The sequence below is a fragment of the Ictidomys tridecemlineatus genome, chromosome 1 (genome assembly GCF_052094955.1).
Source record: "Ictidomys tridecemlineatus isolate mIctTri1 chromosome 1, mIctTri1.hap1, whole genome shotgun sequence".
Taxonomy (NCBI): domain Eukaryota; kingdom Metazoa; phylum Chordata; class Mammalia; order Rodentia; family Sciuridae; genus Ictidomys; species Ictidomys tridecemlineatus.
The window spans coordinates 216,462,208-216,479,246 of record NC_135477.1 but is presented as its reverse complement, the minus strand read 5'-3'; the positions used below and the strand labels follow the sequence as shown (position 1 = coordinate 216,479,246).

At 36.3% G+C, this 17,039-nt stretch overlaps 1 protein-coding gene across 1 annotated transcript in view; it reads left to right on the top strand.

The window, feature by feature from the left end:
* Positions 1-17,039, top strand: part of Ndufaf2 (NADH:ubiquinone oxidoreductase complex assembly factor 2) — a 172,573-nt gene that overhangs the window by 125,160 nt on the left and 30,374 nt on the right. The window lies entirely within an intron of this gene.

Sequence of the window (17,039 nt, the reverse complement as noted above, 5' to 3'; positions counted from 1 at the left end):
TTAAGGATTGCTTTGTCTATTCTGGGCCTCTTATTTTTCCAAATGAATTTCATGACTTTTTTTCTATTTCTATGAAGAATGTCATTGGAATTTTAATAGAAATTTTATTATATATGTATAGTACTTTTGGTAGTATGGCTATTTTGACACTATTAATCCTAGCTATTGAAGGATGTGGCAGGTCTTTCCATCTTTCTAAGGTCTTCTTCAATTTCTCTCTTTAGTGTTCTGTAGTTTTCATCATAGAGGTCTTTCACGTCTCTTGTTAGGTTGATTCCCAAATGTTTTTTTAGGCTATTGTAAATGGAATAGTTTTCCTAATTTCTCTTTCAGATGATTCATCACTGATGTATAGGAATGCAGTTGATTATGGGTGTTGATTTTATATCCTGCTACTTTGCTGAATTCATTTTTGACTTCTAGAAGTTTTCTGGTCGAGTTTTTTGGGTCTTCTGAAAATACAGTCACAACCTGGAAGCGTAAAACAAACTGGGGCGATTATGAGGGTAACCTTTATTTAGCATTCTTTGAAACCACTTTATTTCATTTTTTTTCCTGTCCACTGTCTTTAAAATTGTTGTTTCATATAACTTGTCCCAGTTGCTTCATCTTGGCTAGAAGCAGAAGGCCGCTTTCTTTCACTTAGATTAACAATTTGTGATGCATTCATTTGTGCTATTTTTATTCCTGAGTAGAATTCTGGTTTTTTTAATCCATTCATTAGTTAAAAGATATTTGGGGGGCTGAGTGTGAGGCTTAGTGATAGTGCACTTGCCTGGCATGTGTGAGACACTGGGTTCAATTCTCAGCACCACATTATTTATAATAATAAATAAATCTCAAAAAAATTTAAAAAAAGATATTTGAGTTATTTCCATTTTACAGCAATTAAGAGTAAAGCCACTATCTAAATTCATATATACATTTGTAAAATTAAATTTTTATTTCTTTCAAGTTCATATCTTGTACAGGGTTTACCAAGTCATATGGTACATATAGATTTGACATTAAGACAAAAACTACAAAAATGTTTTCTAGTGTAGCTATACCATTGTTCAATCTCAGTGGTAGCATAGAAGAATTGAGATTGGTTTAAATGATTGTCTTTTTTTTTCTCATTGAAATACTTTGTACCTATGTCAGATAATTGATTGTATGTGGGGGGGGGTGTCTAAAGTATGTTTCTGTATACTTTATTCTAACAATGCATTTATGTCTGTCCTTTTGTCAGTGCCACACTGTCTTGATAATTGTAGTAAGTCTTGAAATAAGGTAATCTGAGCCTTCTAACTTCATTTTCAAAATTGGTTTAATTTGGGCCCTTTGTTGTTCCATGAGTTTTTTTAGTATCATACATTTGTAGAAAACAAATCCTTCTAATATTTTGATTGAGAATCCATTGTATCTATAAATGAGTTTAAAGAGGTTTGGGCCTTTATCATCTCTGAACACAGTATATTCTCTTCATTTCTTTAGGTCTTTATTTATTTTATTTCATTAGTAGTTTTTTAATGTTCAACTATAAATCTGATACATATTTTTATTAAATTAATACTTGTTTCTTGACTTTTTGATGGTATTATTAATTGATTTTTTTACTTCAATTTCAAATTATTCATTGATGTTACATAGAAATACAATTGGTTTTTGTACATCAACTGTGTATTTTATGTGAGATTGCTAAAATTACTTGTTAATTGTATTACTTTTATTATAAACTAATTTGGATTGTATACATAAACAATGTATTCTTTCTTTTTATTCAATGACTAAGCCCCCCCAAACCTCAGCCTTGTGACACTGGCAAGGGCTTGCACAACAATGAGGAGTAAAACTGGCTGGTAAAGGTAGACAACTTTTTCTTAATTTCTGTTAGTTTTTCACAATTAAATATTTATCCATTTAATGAATGGATAAAGAAATTTATTTCTACATATTGGTATACTGTCCTGCAATTAGAATGAATTGTTGATAAAGCTCATTGTGTTGTTTTTTTATGGCCAGGTATCAATATTATCACAAAATTAGCAGTTTAAAGTAACACAGGTTTATTATTTCACAGTTTCTATGGGCTGGGAGCCCAGGCATAGCCTACCTGTATTCTTTACTTAGGGTCTTGTGAAGCTGAGATCAAGGTGTCATCGAGGTCTGGGTCATCTGGAGACTTGACTAGGCAAAGATCCCCCTTCCCACTTTGGTAGTGGTTGAGCATTCAGTTCCTTGCAGTTGTAAAACTGAAAGCTTCAGTGTTTTGCTGGGTGTTGGTCAGAGGCCATCGTGAGTCCTAAAGATCACTAGCAATTTCTTGGCACATGGGGCAACCAAACAGTTGCTTTTTTTTGCCCCTCACAGCTAGCAAGGTGGTGAAGGTTTCCAGCAAGATGCTTGACATAGTCTTATGTCATTTCATCATGTACTCACCTACATCTCAGCCCCTTTGCTGTGTTCTCATACTCACCATCCTGCCTTTACTGAAGGGGCAGAGCAATCCACAAGCATATATACCCTGAGGTAGGAGGGGTGGAACAATACTAAAGACTGTTTTCTCTACACAGTAACATGGAGGAACCTCAAGAATTTGATGCTGAGTAAAATAAGCCAGATTCATGAGTGCATAGTGCAAGATTCCATTTATACACAAAGCAAAACAAATCTACTGTGACAGGAAGTATATCACTCCTTCCCTGGGAGCTCTGGGTACGGTTAGTGGATATTTGCATGTGAACAGACACTAGGGAATTTTTTGGAGTGATGGAAATGTTCTATGTATTGATTGTGCTTCTGGTTACAGGGTTGTATAATGTTTGTCAGAACTTGTGAAATTGTGTACTTAAGATGGCTTCATTGTTTTGTATGAAAATTATATCTCAATATAAAGTTAAGGAAAAAGAATAGTGACAACTATGAGCACCATAAAATTGTAACTTAACTATATCAATTTAATCTACTTCTATCCTTAAACATACTTTTAAAGGTCAGTAATCAAAAAATGACTCCTATTGTCATATTTCTGTTGAAGGTTTTTTAACAGTTGAAAACATATATTCCTTATATTTGTTGTTCTTTTTTGTTTTGTCATCTTTTTATTTTGTTTTGTTTTCATTAGCACTTTATAATATACATAGTAGTTGGTTTCATCCTGACAGACACATGCATGGAAATCAATTTCAGTTCATGATCCTCCCTTTTCCCTCCTCCTTTTCCTTTCAGTCCTTCCTCCTCTCTCCCAATCTCCTTCCTCTTCTCTACTAGACTTCCTTTCACTCCTCTGTTAATTTGTATTGGATTGTTTTTATTTATGTTCTATTATCCTTTCTTTACCCTTTCCTTTATTTTACTCCAGCTTCTACATATGAGAGAAAATATTAAACTTTTACATTTCTGAGTTTGGCTAATTTCACTTAGCAACTCCATTTCCATCCATTTACTAGCAAATGCCATGATTTCATTCTTTTTTTATGGCTCAGTAGAACTCCATTTGTGTGTGTGTGTGTGTGTGTGTCACAATTTCTTAATCCATTTATCTATTGACAGACATCTGAGTTGATTCCATAAAATAGCTATTATGAATTGTGCTGCCATAAATATTGATGTGGCTGTGTTGCTGTATATACTGTGTTGATTTTTTAATTTGGGGAGAAATATCAAGGAGTGGGATAGTTGAGTCATGTGTTTCCATTCTTAGCTTTTTGAGGAATCGCCATACTGCTTTCCAGAGTGATTGTCCAGAGTGTATCCAATCCCCACTAACAGTGTACAAGTGTACCTTTTCCCCCACAACCTGACCAGCATTAATTGTTTGTATTCTTTATCATTGCCATTCTTACTGGAGAGAGATGCAACTTTAGTGTAGTTTTGATTTGCATTTCCCTGATATCTAGAGATGTTAAAATATTTTTCATATATTTGTTGGCCATTCATGTTTGTTCTTTTGAGAATTTTCTGTTTAGTTCTTTTGCCCATTTATTGATTGGGTTGTTTTGTTTTATTTTTGGTGGTGTTTTTTGAGTTATTAGTGTATTCTGAATGTTTTTTAAATTTTTTTATTAGTTGCTCAAAACATTACAATGATCTTGACATATCATACATTTGATTCAAGTGGGGTATGAATTCTTTTTTTTCCATGTGTACAGATTGCAGCATCACATTGGTTTTACAGCTACGTTTATACATACAGCTATATTAGTGTCTACTGTATTCTGCTACCCTTCCTATTCCCACCTCCCCTCTCTTCCCCTCCCATCACCTCTCTCTACCCACTTTATTTTTTCTTTCTCACACCATCTGATATGTAATTTTGCATAGCAATGAGGGTCTCCTTCCATCTTCCATGTGATTCCCCTTCTCTCTCCCATTCCCATGCATCTCTCATCCCTATTTAATGGTAATCTTCTTCTCATGCTCTTCCCCCCTGCTCTGTTTTGAATCGCCCCCCCCCCCTTATATCAAAGAAGACATTCGGCACTTGCTCCTTAGGGATTGGCTAGCTTCACTCAGCATAATCTGCTCTAATACCATCCATTTCCCTGCAAATGCAATGATTTTATTATTTTTTAGTGCCAAGTAATATTTCATTGTGTATAAATTCCAATTTTTTTAAATCCATTCATCCATCTGGGTTGGTTCCACAGCATAGCTATTGTGAATTGTGCTGCTATGAACATTGATGTAGCTGTGTCCCTGTAATATGCTCTTTTAAGGTCTTTTGGGAATAGTTCGAGAAGGGGAATAGTTGGGTCAAATGGTGGTTTCATTCCCAGCTTTTCCAGGAATCTCCATACTGCTTTCCAAATTGGCTGCACCAATTTGCAGTCCCACCAGGAGTGTACAAGTGTACCCTTTTCCCCACATCCTCGCCAGCACTTATTATTGTTTGACTTCATAATGGCTGCCAATCTTACTGGAGTGAGATGGTATCTTAGAGTGGTTTTAATTTCCATTTCTCTTATTGCTAGAGATAGTGAGCATTTTTTCATGTATTTGTTGATTGATTGTATATCCTCCTCTGAGAAGTGTCTGTTTAGATGCTAGGCCCATTTGTTGATTGGGTTATTTGTTTTCTTGTTGTTTAATTTTTTGAGTTCTTTGTATACTCTGGAGATTAACGCTCTATCTGAAGTGTTCCCAGGATGTAGGCTCCCTATTTACCTCTCTTATTGTTTCTCTTGCTGAGAAAAAACTTTTTAGTTTGCGTATGTCCCATTTGTTGATTCTTGATTTAAACTCTTGTGCTATAGGTGTCCTATTAAGGAATTTGGAGCCCGACCCCATGAGATGGAGATTAGAGCTAACTTTTTCTTCTATCAGACGCAGAGTTTCTGGTTTGATCCCTAGCTCCTTGATCCATTTTCAGTTAACTTTTGTGCATGGTGAGAGAAAGGGATTCAGTTTCATTTTGTTGCATATGGATTTCCAGTTCTCCCAGCACCATTTGTTGAAGATGCTGTCCTTTCTCCATTGCATGCTTTTAGCACCCTTGTCTAATATAAGGTAGTTGTAATTTTGTGGATTGGTCTCTGTGTCCTCTATTCTGTACCATTGGCCTACCCGCCTGTTTTGGTACCAATACCATGCTGGTTTTCTTACTATTGCTCTGTAGTATAGTTTAAAATCTGGTATCGCTATACCACCAGTTTCATTCTTCCTGCTTAGAATTGCTTTTGCTATTCTAGGTCTTTTATTTTTCCAGATGAATTTCATGATTGCTTCTTCTATTTCCGCAAGGAATGCCGTTGGGATTTTGATTGGCATTGCATTAAACTTATAGAGTACTTTTGGTAATATGGCCATTTTAATGATGTTAGTTCTGCCTATCCATGAACAAGGTATATCTTTCCATCTTCAAAGGTCTTCTATTTCTCTCTTTAGTGTTTTGTAGTTTTCTTTGTATACTTCTTTCACCTCTTTTGTTAGGTTAATTCCCAAGTATTTTTTTTTTTTTGAGGATATTGTGAATGAGGTGGTTATTCTCATTTCCATTTCAGAGGATTTGTCACTGATATACAGGAACGCCTTTGATTTATGCGTGTTGATTTTATATCCTGCCACTTTGCTAAATTCATTTACTAGCTCTAGAAGTTTCTAGGTAGAATCATTTGGGTCTTCTAGGTATAGGATCATGTCAACTGCAAGTAGTGCTAATTTAAGTTCTTTTTATTGTCCTATCTTTATGCCTTTAATTTTTTTCGTCTAATTGCTCTGGCCAGTGTTTCGAGAACTATGTTGAATAGAAGTGGTGATAGAGGGCATCCCTGTCTTGTTCCAGATTTTAGAGGGAATGTCTTCAATTTTTCTCCATTTAGAATGATGCTATCCTGAGGCTTTTCATAAATAGCTTTTACAATGTTGAGGTATGTTCCTGTTATCCTAGTTTTTCTAGTGTTTTGAACATAAAGGGATGCTGTACTTTGTCAAATGCTTTTTCTGCATCTATCGAGATGATCATATGGTTCTTATCTTTAAGTCTATTGATGTGGTGAATGACGTTTATTGATTCCCGATATTGAACCAGCCTTGCATCCCAGGGATGAATCCTACTTGATCATGGTGCACAATCTTTTGATATGTTTTTGTATTCGATTTGCCAGGATTTTATTGAGGATTTTTGCATCTAAGTTCATTAGAGATATTGGTCTGTAGTTTTCTTTCTTTGAAGTGTCTTTGTCTCGTTTAGGAATCAGGGTGATGTTGGCCTTGTAGAATGAGTTTGGAAGAGCTCCTTCTTCTTTAATATCCTGAAATAGCTTTAAAAGTATTGATATTAGTTCTTCTTTAAAAGTTTTGTAAAACTCTACTGTATGCCCATCCAGTCCTGGGCTTTTCTTGGCTGCTAGTCTTTTGATGGCTTCTTCTGTTTCCTCAATTGATAATGGTCTGTTTAATTTGTGTGTATCCTCCTGACTCAAACTGGTCAGATCATATGACTTAAGAAATTTATCAGTGTCTTCACTATCTTCTATTTTATTGGAGTATAAGGTTTCAAAATAATTTCTCATTATCTTCTGTATTTTGTAGTGTCTGTTGTGATATTACCTTTTTCATCCCGTATGCTAGTAATTTGAGTTCTCTCTCCTCGTCTCTAGCATGGTTAAGGTTCTGTCAATCTTATTTATTTTTTCAAAGAACCAAATTTTAGTTTTATCAATTTTTTTCAATGTTTTTTTGTTTGTTTGTTTCAATTTCGTTGATTTCAGCTCTGATTTTAATTATTTCTTGCCTTCTACTACTTTTGCTGTTGTTTTTCTCTTCCTTTTCTAGGGTTTTGAGATGAAGTGTGAGTTCATTTATTCATTGGTTTTTCCTTTTTTTGAGGAATAAACTCCAGGAAATGAATTTCCCTCTTAATACTGCTTTCATTGTGTCCCATAGATTCCAATATGTTGTGTCTGTATTTTCATTCATCTCCAAGAATTTTTTTGATTTCCTCCTTTATGTCTTCTGTAACTCATTGATCATTCAGTAACATATTGTTCATTTTCCAGGTGATGCAGGATTTTTCCTTCCTTCTTTTATCATTGATTTCCAGTTTCATTCCATTATTCCCTGTGGCATAATATATGGTCTATCTTTTATGTCCTTCCTTATCAAATGAGTCTCCTGAAGGCAGCATATTGTTGGATTTGTTTTTTTTAATCCGGGTTACTAGCCTATGTCTCTTGATTGGCGAATTTAAGCCATTAACATTTAGGGTTACGATTGATATATGGTTTGTACTTCCAGCCATGCTTATTTAATTATTTATTTTAATATGGCTAGTTTTTCCTCTTTGGTTATTTCCACCACCCCCCCTTTGCTGAGTTACCTCCCACTGTTAGTTTTGGGTGCTGTTTTTCAATTCCTCTTCTTGTAGTGTTTTGCTCAAAATGGCTTGCAGTGCTGGTTTTTTGGCTGCGAATTCTTTTAACTTTTATTTATCGTGAAATATTTTAATTTCATTGTCAAATCTGAAGCTTAGTTTTGCTGGATACATTATTCTTGGTTGGAATCCATTCTTTCCTTGTTCTGTATGTTGGATATCTTCATTATTATGTGTCTTGGAGTTGGTCTATTATGGTTTTGTATGTTTGGGGTCCTGTAGGCTTCCAGGATTTGGCAATCCATTCCATCTTTCATATCTGGGAAATTTTCTAAGATTATTTCATTCAATAGATTGTTCATTCCTGTGGTTTGAACCTCTATACTTTCTTCTATCCCAGTGACTCTCAAGTTTGTTTTTTTTTATGACATCCCATATCTCTTGGATGGATTGCTCATGATTTCTTAGCATTTTCAAGTTGATAAACTTTGTCTTCATTATCTGATGTTCTGACTTCTATTTGATCTAGTCTATTTGTAATATTCTTGTTTGAGTTTTTAATTTGGTTTATGGTTTCCTGCATTTCTAGGATTACTGTTTGATTTTTTTACAAAATCTCTATCTCCTGGTAGAGTTCATTCTTTGCCATTTGAATTTGCTTATGTAATTCGTATTCAAAGTATTCTTTCATTGTTTGGACTTGCTTTCTAATGGTTTCTCTAAGATTCCATTCCATCTGAGTCAGGTATGCCTTGAGTTCTTTCTCTGACCATTTTTCTGATGCCTCTAAGTTCTCCTGTAAATTTAAGTTGTCCTGCATTGTTTGAAATCCTTTTTTCGCTTGATTTTTCATGGTGCTCAAGTTACTTTCCAACTCTGTTTGACTGCTGTGTTTCTGTTTTCTCCGATAAATTTGTTTTGGTTTTTATAGTTCCACTATCTCTCCTTTGTGTTGGGAGACAATGTTTAGAGATGTTGGATTTAATTGTGATTTAAGGTAAATTAATTAGTTTCATTAAAGGCCTTCAGATTTTGAAGGCATATAGAGAATTGAGGTTTGGACTTAGCATTTTATGTTAAGGTTGGGCGATGGTATGGAGGTTAGTATATGTTAGCTTCTTTGGGGGTTGCTCAATTGCAGGTGGATATTAACAAGAGAATAGACAGGAGTACTTGGGGGAAGTTAATGCTAAGAGCCATAGCCAAGTTGTATGATGCATGGCATTTTTGGTTGAAAGGTGACGCCAGCAAGCCATTGAGATGATATGATTATGTTAAGATCTGCATTCATATGGATATTAGACCCCTGCTGTCCACCTCAGCCTGCTAAGGGACTCCTGGATTGTTCCCAGTGGTTGGGGAAGTGCAGTATGAGGGAATTCCAGAGGAGGGACTTCCTGTTGGCGTGTGTGTCCAGGAGAATGCCGCGTGTGTAGGTCGGCATCTTTCCCGGGAGCATATGGGGCATTGGCGGGGAGTTTCAAAAAAAAAGTTTGTTCCTGCTTGAGTGGCTCATGATTTTGTGCCCAGCCCGACTGCGGCAGTTAAGGGCTTGCTTAGGCGGACTATAGACCGACTCATAGTATTCGTCTATTTGCATTTAGTAAATTATACGTAATCGGGGTGGTCATGCTTAAGAGGAAAGATGGGGAAAAGGTAAGAAAGCAAACCAAGAAAGAGAGAGGGAGAGAAAAAAGAAAGAGAAAAGAATAGAAAATAAAAAGAAATGATAAAAAATAGTAAAATACAGTAAAATAAAAATTACAATTAAAAAATAATTTTAAAAAATTAAAATTAAAAAATGTTTTTAAAAAAGGGATTGTTAGGCTTCTATTTTCTTCACTTCCAGTAGGTCGTGCTCTTCCTTCCGGGCCAAGATTTTGCCCTCCAGGTGTAGGAAACAATCTGTGTGAGGCCGCTCCCTCCTCCCCCCACCTGGTGTCTCTCTAAACCTATTACCTTAGGTTTATTCCTGGTCTCTAGTCTCCTCGCTTCTCCTGCCAGACAGGCCTTCCCCAGTGTGGTACCTCTCCACAGTTCAAGCTACACTCTAGGCCTGCAGTTTCCTGGATGTCGAGCAAGGCTATTGGGAACCAGCACCTTATTGTTTTGATTTCCTCCTATAGCCACTCCTCAGAGGGCTGGTGAGACAGGTTTCCTTTTTCGACGCTGGTGGGAGGGGGGGAGTTGGAGGTCAGGTGCCTTTACCATTCCCCACGCCTCTATTCACACTCACTCTGATAATCACGGCCCCGGAAAGCTAGGGAGAGATTTTATGTGATTTCCCCATTGTATGTGAGAATGGCTAAATGTCATGCACCTCTTCTGTTGCTGAACTTGCTGTGATCTGTGGGAAACTGGTGATGGTGAAGTCAGCTCTCCAAGATGGTGGCCGCTGGCTTCCTCGGTGGGTTGTCCGTTGTGGAGGTCGGATCTGGATTATTTCTCTCCCCCGTCTCAAACCCAGGACTCAGCCTGGAGCACAGTGCGGGCACTGTAGGCAGGACCCCACAGAATCCGCCGCACCATTTCTCTCTGTTGCTGACACACCATTTCTCAGCATGCGCAGTCTCTGGCTGCGGGGCAGGCCGCCGATCAATCAGCCTGAATCTCCGGGCTCACGATTCACTTGCGATTGAGCCCCAGTAATTGATCCTTGGGTGATGGAAATCCTAGGTTTCAAGCACCCCAATTTTGCTGGAGATTCCTAGCAAGATAGCTTTTGGCCTTTCTAACTCGTTATTCACCTGCGCAGTGACGTGGTACACGGGGGGTGATGCGCTCTATTCGCTGCCATCTTCCCCGTGTTTTCATTTATCTCTAAAGCTGAAATTAATGAAATTGAAACAAAAGAAACAATTGAAAAAATTGACAAAACTAAAAGTTGGTTCTTTGAAAAAATAAATAAAATCGACAGACCCTTAGCCATGCTAACAAAGAGAAGAAGAGAGAGAACCCAAATTACTAGCATACGGGATGAAAAAGGTAATATCACAACAGACACTTCAGAAATACAGAAGGTAATCAGAAATTATTTTGAATCCTTATACTCCAATAAAATAGAAGATAGTGAAGGCATAGATAAATTTCTTAAGTCATATGATCTGCCCAGATTGAGTCAGGAGGATATAGACAACCTAAACAGACCAATAACAATAGAGGAAATAGAAGAAAACATCAAAAGACTACCAACTAAGAAATGCCCAGGACCGGATGGGTATACAGCAGAGTTTTACAAAACCTTTAAAGAGGAACTAACACCAATACTTTTCAAGCTATTTCAGGAAATAGAAAAAGAGGGATAACTTCCAAATACATTCTACGAGGACAACATCAACCTGATGCCTAAACCAGACAAAGACACTTCAAAGAAAGAAAACTACAGACCAATATCTCTAATGAACCTAGAATGCAAAAATCCTCAATAAAATTCTGGCAAATCAGATTAAAAAACATATCAAAAAAATTATACACCATGATCAAGTAGGATTCATCCCTGGGATGCAAGGCTGGTTCAATATCGGGAATCAATAAATGTTATTTACCACATCAATAGACTTAAAAATAAGAACCATATGATCATCTCGATAAATGCAGAAAAAGCATTCGACAAAGTACAGCTTCCCTTTCTGTTCAAAACTCTAGAAAAATTAGAGATAACAGGATCATACCTCAACATTGTAAAAGCAATCTATGATAAGCCACAGGCCAGCATCATTCTGAATGGAGAAAAATTGAAGGCATTCCCTCTAAGATCTGGTACAAGACAGGGATGCCCTCTCTCATCACTTCTGTTCAACATAGTCCTCGAAACACTGGCCAGAGCAATTAGACAGACGAAAGAAATTAAAGGCATAAAAATAGGAAAAGAAGAACTTAAATTATCGCTATTTGCAGATGACATGATTCTATACCTAGCAGACCCAAAAAGGTCTACAAAGAAACTATTAGAGCTAATAAATGAATTCAGCAAAGTGGCAGGATATAAAATCAACACGCATAAATCAAATGCATTCCTGTATATCAGCGACAAATCCTCTGAAATGGAAATGAGGACAACTACTCCATTCACAATACCCCCCCAAAAATAAAATACTTGGGATCAACCTAACAAAAGAGGTGAAAGATTTATACAATGAAAACTACAGAACCCTAAAGAGAGATATAGAAGAAGACCTTAGAAGATGGAAAAATATACCTTGTTCATGGATAGGCAGAACTAACATCATCAAAATGGCAATATTACCAAAAGTCCTCTATAAGTTCAATGCAATGCCAATCAAAATCCCAACACCATTTCTTGTAGAAATAGATAAAACAATCATGAAATTCATATGGAATAATAAAAGACCCAGAATAGCTAAAACAATGCTAAGCAGGAAGTGTGAATCAGGCGGTATAGCGATACCAGACTTAAAACTATACTACAGAGCAATAGTAACAAAAACAGAATGGTACTGGTACCAAAACAGACAGGTGGACCAATGGTACAGAATAGAGGACACAGTCACCAATCCACAAAACTACAACTATCTTATATTTGATAAAGGGGCTAAAAGCATGCAATGGAGGAAGGATAGCATCTTCAACAAATAGTGCTGGGAAAACTGGAAATCCATTTGCATCAAAATGAATCTGAATCCCTTTCTCTCGCCATGCACAAAAGTTAACTCAAAATGAATCAAGGAGCTTGATGTTAAATCAGAGACACAGCGTCTGATAGAAGAAAAAGTTGGCTATGATCTACATACTGTGGGGTCGGGCTCCAAATTCCTTAATAGGACACCCATAGCGCAAGAGTTAACAACTAGAATCAACAAATGGAACTTACAATAAGAGAGATAAACAAGGAGCCTACATCCTGGGAACAAATCTTTACTCCACACACTTCAGATAGAGCCCTAATATCCAGAGTATACAAAGAACTCAAAAAATTAGACAATAAGATAACAAATAACCCAATCAATAAATGGGCCAAGGACCTGGACAGACACTTCTCAGAGGAGGACATACAATCAATCAATAAGTACATGAAAAAATGCTCACCATCGCTAGCAGTCCAAGAAATGCAAATCAAAACCACCCTAATATACCATCTCACTCCAGTAAGATTGGCAGCCATCATGAAATCCAACAACAACAAGTGCTGGAGAGGATTCGGGGAAAAGGTTACACTTATTCATTGTTGGTGGGACTGCAAATTGGTGCAGCCAATTTGGAAAGCAGTATGGAGATTTCTTGGAAAGCTGGGAATGGAACCACCATTTGACCCAGCTATTCCCCTTCTCGGTCTATTCCCTAAAGACCTAATAAGAGCATGCTACAGAGACACTGCTACATCGATGTTCATAGCAGCACAATTCACGATAGCAAGATTGTGGAACTAACCTAGATGCCCTTCAATAGATGAATGGATAAAAAAAAAAATGTGACATTTATACACAATGGAGTATTACTCTGCATTAAAAAATGACAAAATCATAGAATTTGGAGGGAAATGGATGGCATTAGAGCAGATTATGCTAAGTGAAGCTAGCCAATCTTTAAAAAACAAATGCCAAATGACTCCTTTGATATAAGGGGAGTAACCAAGGACAGGGTAGGGACGAAGAGCTTGAGAAGAAGATTAACATTAAACAGGGATGACAGGTGGGAGGGAAAGGGAGTGAGAAGGGAAATCGCATGGAAATGGAAGGTGATCCTCAGGGTTATACAAAATTACATATAAGAGGAAAGGAGTGGTAAGACAAGATAATACAAGTGGAAGAAATGATTTACAGTAGAGGGGGTAGAGAGAAAAAAGGGGAAGGGGGGAGGGGAGGGGAGGGGGAATAGTAGAGAATAGGATAGACAGCAGAATACATCAGACACTAGAATGGCAATATGTAAATCAATGGAAGGGTAACTGATGTGATACAGCAATCTGTATACAGGGTAAAACTGGGAGTTCATAACCCACTTGAATCAAACTGTGAAATATGATATATTAAGACCTATGTAATGTTTTGAACGACCAACAATAAAAAAAAAGAAAAAAATAGAACCTATGGAGATTTGAAGAATGTACACTTCATCAAGTATTTTCATGCCTTCTTCTAGTCTCTCAGTGATTAATGGGAGCTTTAATTTGCACATGCACTTTTACACTCATTATGGTTTGTTATGTTCCAATAGAAATATTAAAGTTCAATGAAAATCCCATGCATACTGATGAGAATGCAAAAGAAGACTGATGAAAGAATGTGAGAATCATAAGGCATAAAGTGTCCAGTTATCTTGCTAAATTCACTTTACACAGAGATTGTATTATAATGAGGACTGATAAAGGATCGATCTTACAGATATAATTAGCAATAGCAAAATCATTATATAATAAGATTGTTTTGAAGCTTTTAAAGGTAATGATCTAATATTAATGTTTTCTTCTGTTCCATCTTCCTCCTAACTTCTGCCAGTCTTCAGGAGGACATTTAATATGTTGTTTGGAGTAGTTGGGAAAGTGGGTATGATTATATAAATGAGTGGTTACATTAAATATATCCAGCTGTAACCTTTACTGAATACATAACAAATAGTACTGGACATCAATAGTCATCTCAAGACATTTCAAATGCCTGGTTATTGGAGAATCGTAAATATACAAACTTATTTCAGCTGTTGTCTTTATATAACTAGATAAACCAAAGATCCTTTAAATGATAATTTAAAGTGAAGCTAAAGGAAGCTCCAATGTCTTTCCTTAGGGAGCAGATGGTATTTAGGATCACTTTCCCCATGATCTGGATTCAATTTTTTTTTCTGTGTTGAACCTTACAAGATAATTAAAATTATGTTTTATAGACTAATTATTAAGACACATTAATTTTGAAGGAGTTTTTCATAACAATAGTATGTATGCATTAAGCCAGTGTACTATCTTGATCTTATACCCACTGGCATATATTTAAAGACTCTAGAATACAAGGTAGTCATTAGTTTACAAAAATGTAGTGCCTGATAATGATCGTTATGTTAGATAATTGAAGTATTTTTAGACCAAGATATATAGTCATTGCTAAAGAGGTCATACTTTAGGATAGCTCTACTACTGGGTTTGGCAAACCTTTTCTTTGATGGTCCAGAAGGTAAAGAGTTTAGGATTTGTGAGTCAATTGGTCTGTTACAACTACTCAACTCTGTGGTTGTAGTACATTCCAGCTATTAATAAAAAGGAGTATGGCTGTGTTTCAGTAAAACCTCATAGACACTGAAGTTTTGAATTCTATATAATTTTCATGTGTCAGGAAATGATGTCCTTTTGAACTCTTTTTTTTTTAACCAATTTTTTAAAAATGTAAAACCAAGCAGTATACTGAATTTGTTTTGTAGACTAAAGTTTACTGAACCTTGCCCAGCAGTTGATTGTTCAGAATTAACTTTCTAATCTAAATGAAAACGGAAGATTTATTGCTTATTTTTTAGAGATATGATTCATACTAAATTATTTTTAAAGCCTCTTTTCTAGAAAAAAAATCACCACAGAGATAATCAACTTATTCTGACTACAAAGAAGCAACTGGAATGTTTCATAAATCATTTATTTTGGACTGGACAGAGGAATGTTTGTGTTTCTTAGCCAGATTTCCTAATACAGGTCAAAATCCTATTACAACAAATATTTTTATAATGGAAGTAGTCAACAACTATATTATTAAGTGCTTACTCTTTCAAGGCATTTAGGTGGTAGAAAATAAATCTCCCATGGATTCATCCTTCCCTTGTCAACCCTATAGCTTAAGAAGGGATATAAAATATCTTCAAGTTTTGCCTAGAAATGAACCAAGGTAATGAGAAAAAAAATGCAGAAAAGGATAACAGGAATAGAGTAGAGAATACAGAACATTAGAGCCATATTGGAAATACATGTATGGGACCCAGGCAAGAGAGCAGAGCAGGGATAAATAATTAATTCCAGAACCACAGTTGAGTGTTGTTGTTTTTGTGCCTATAACCTTTTAGTGCTAGGCTTTTCACAAGAATAGGTTCTGATTCTAATACTTAAATAATAAAAGGCAGACTGGTAAAGCTGGTCTGAAGAAAAAGTGACTGGTAAACGGACAAGGCTCAGACATTAGAGCCAATTCAGTCAGGGTTTGAGTTCTAGTCTGCTACTCACTAAGTATATAGCCATAGCAAGTTGCTTGATCTATTTGTGCCTCAGTTTCCAAATCTGTAAAATGTGGTCAGTAATTCTTATTTTCTGACGTATAGTTAATGTCACACCTATTATTCTTCCAAGCTCTTTGCAAGTTTCGCACTAAAGTTTGAGAGACTGCTTAGTAGACCACAGATAGTTTTTAGACAGGATCAGATCTAGATTCAAATTCTGGGAAGGTTGTTTAATTACTCTGTGAAATAATTTTGTAATGAAGATTAAGTCAACTAAAATGATAAAACAAATGTTTCCTACTTTCTAAAGGTCTTGTTTCCTACAGTATGTTTTGTCAAACTCCTATATGTTCTCATAGACCAAGCAGATAACAATTTTTGTTTGTTTTATTTTTTGCAGTATGGGGGAATTTAACCCACGGTTATTTACCACTGAGCTACCTTCCCAGCACATCCCCCCACCCCTGTTTTTAGATAGGGTCTCATCAAGTTGCTGAGGCTGTCCTTGAATTTGTGATCCTTCTTGCCTCAGCTTCCCAAGTCATTGGGTTTACAGGTGTGCACCACTGCCCCTGGCTGCAAGCAGATATTATTGATCTTTGCTTTTATGAGTATTTTATAAGACATGTAGGTGTATTGAATAATAGAGATAATACTAATAATAACTTAAACATCCTTGCTTATTCTTGCATGCCAGGATCTAAACTAACCATTTATATTATATAATTTTCACAAAAGCCCGGAGTATAGATACTACAATAATTTCTGTTTTACAGATAGAAAGTCTGATGCTTAGAAATTAATTATCTTACCCCAGGTAAAACAGCAATGTTAAGTTGATATTTGAATCCAGAAAATCTGACTCTAGGACAGCACTGTGCTATACTGTCTTCCACAAGATTCTGATAACTTCCTCAGAGGCAGCTGTCTGGCTCCCTTCCTTTGCTATAAAACATTTAGCACAGGGCACAGTATCCAACAGGCACTTAACAAATGGACTGCTCTCTACCTCTGCAGCTTGTCTCCTAAACATTGAGAGCTAAGGCCTGATGTTGCTTCCTAACCATAAGAAGTAGCTGCTTGCTGGAACAGATCA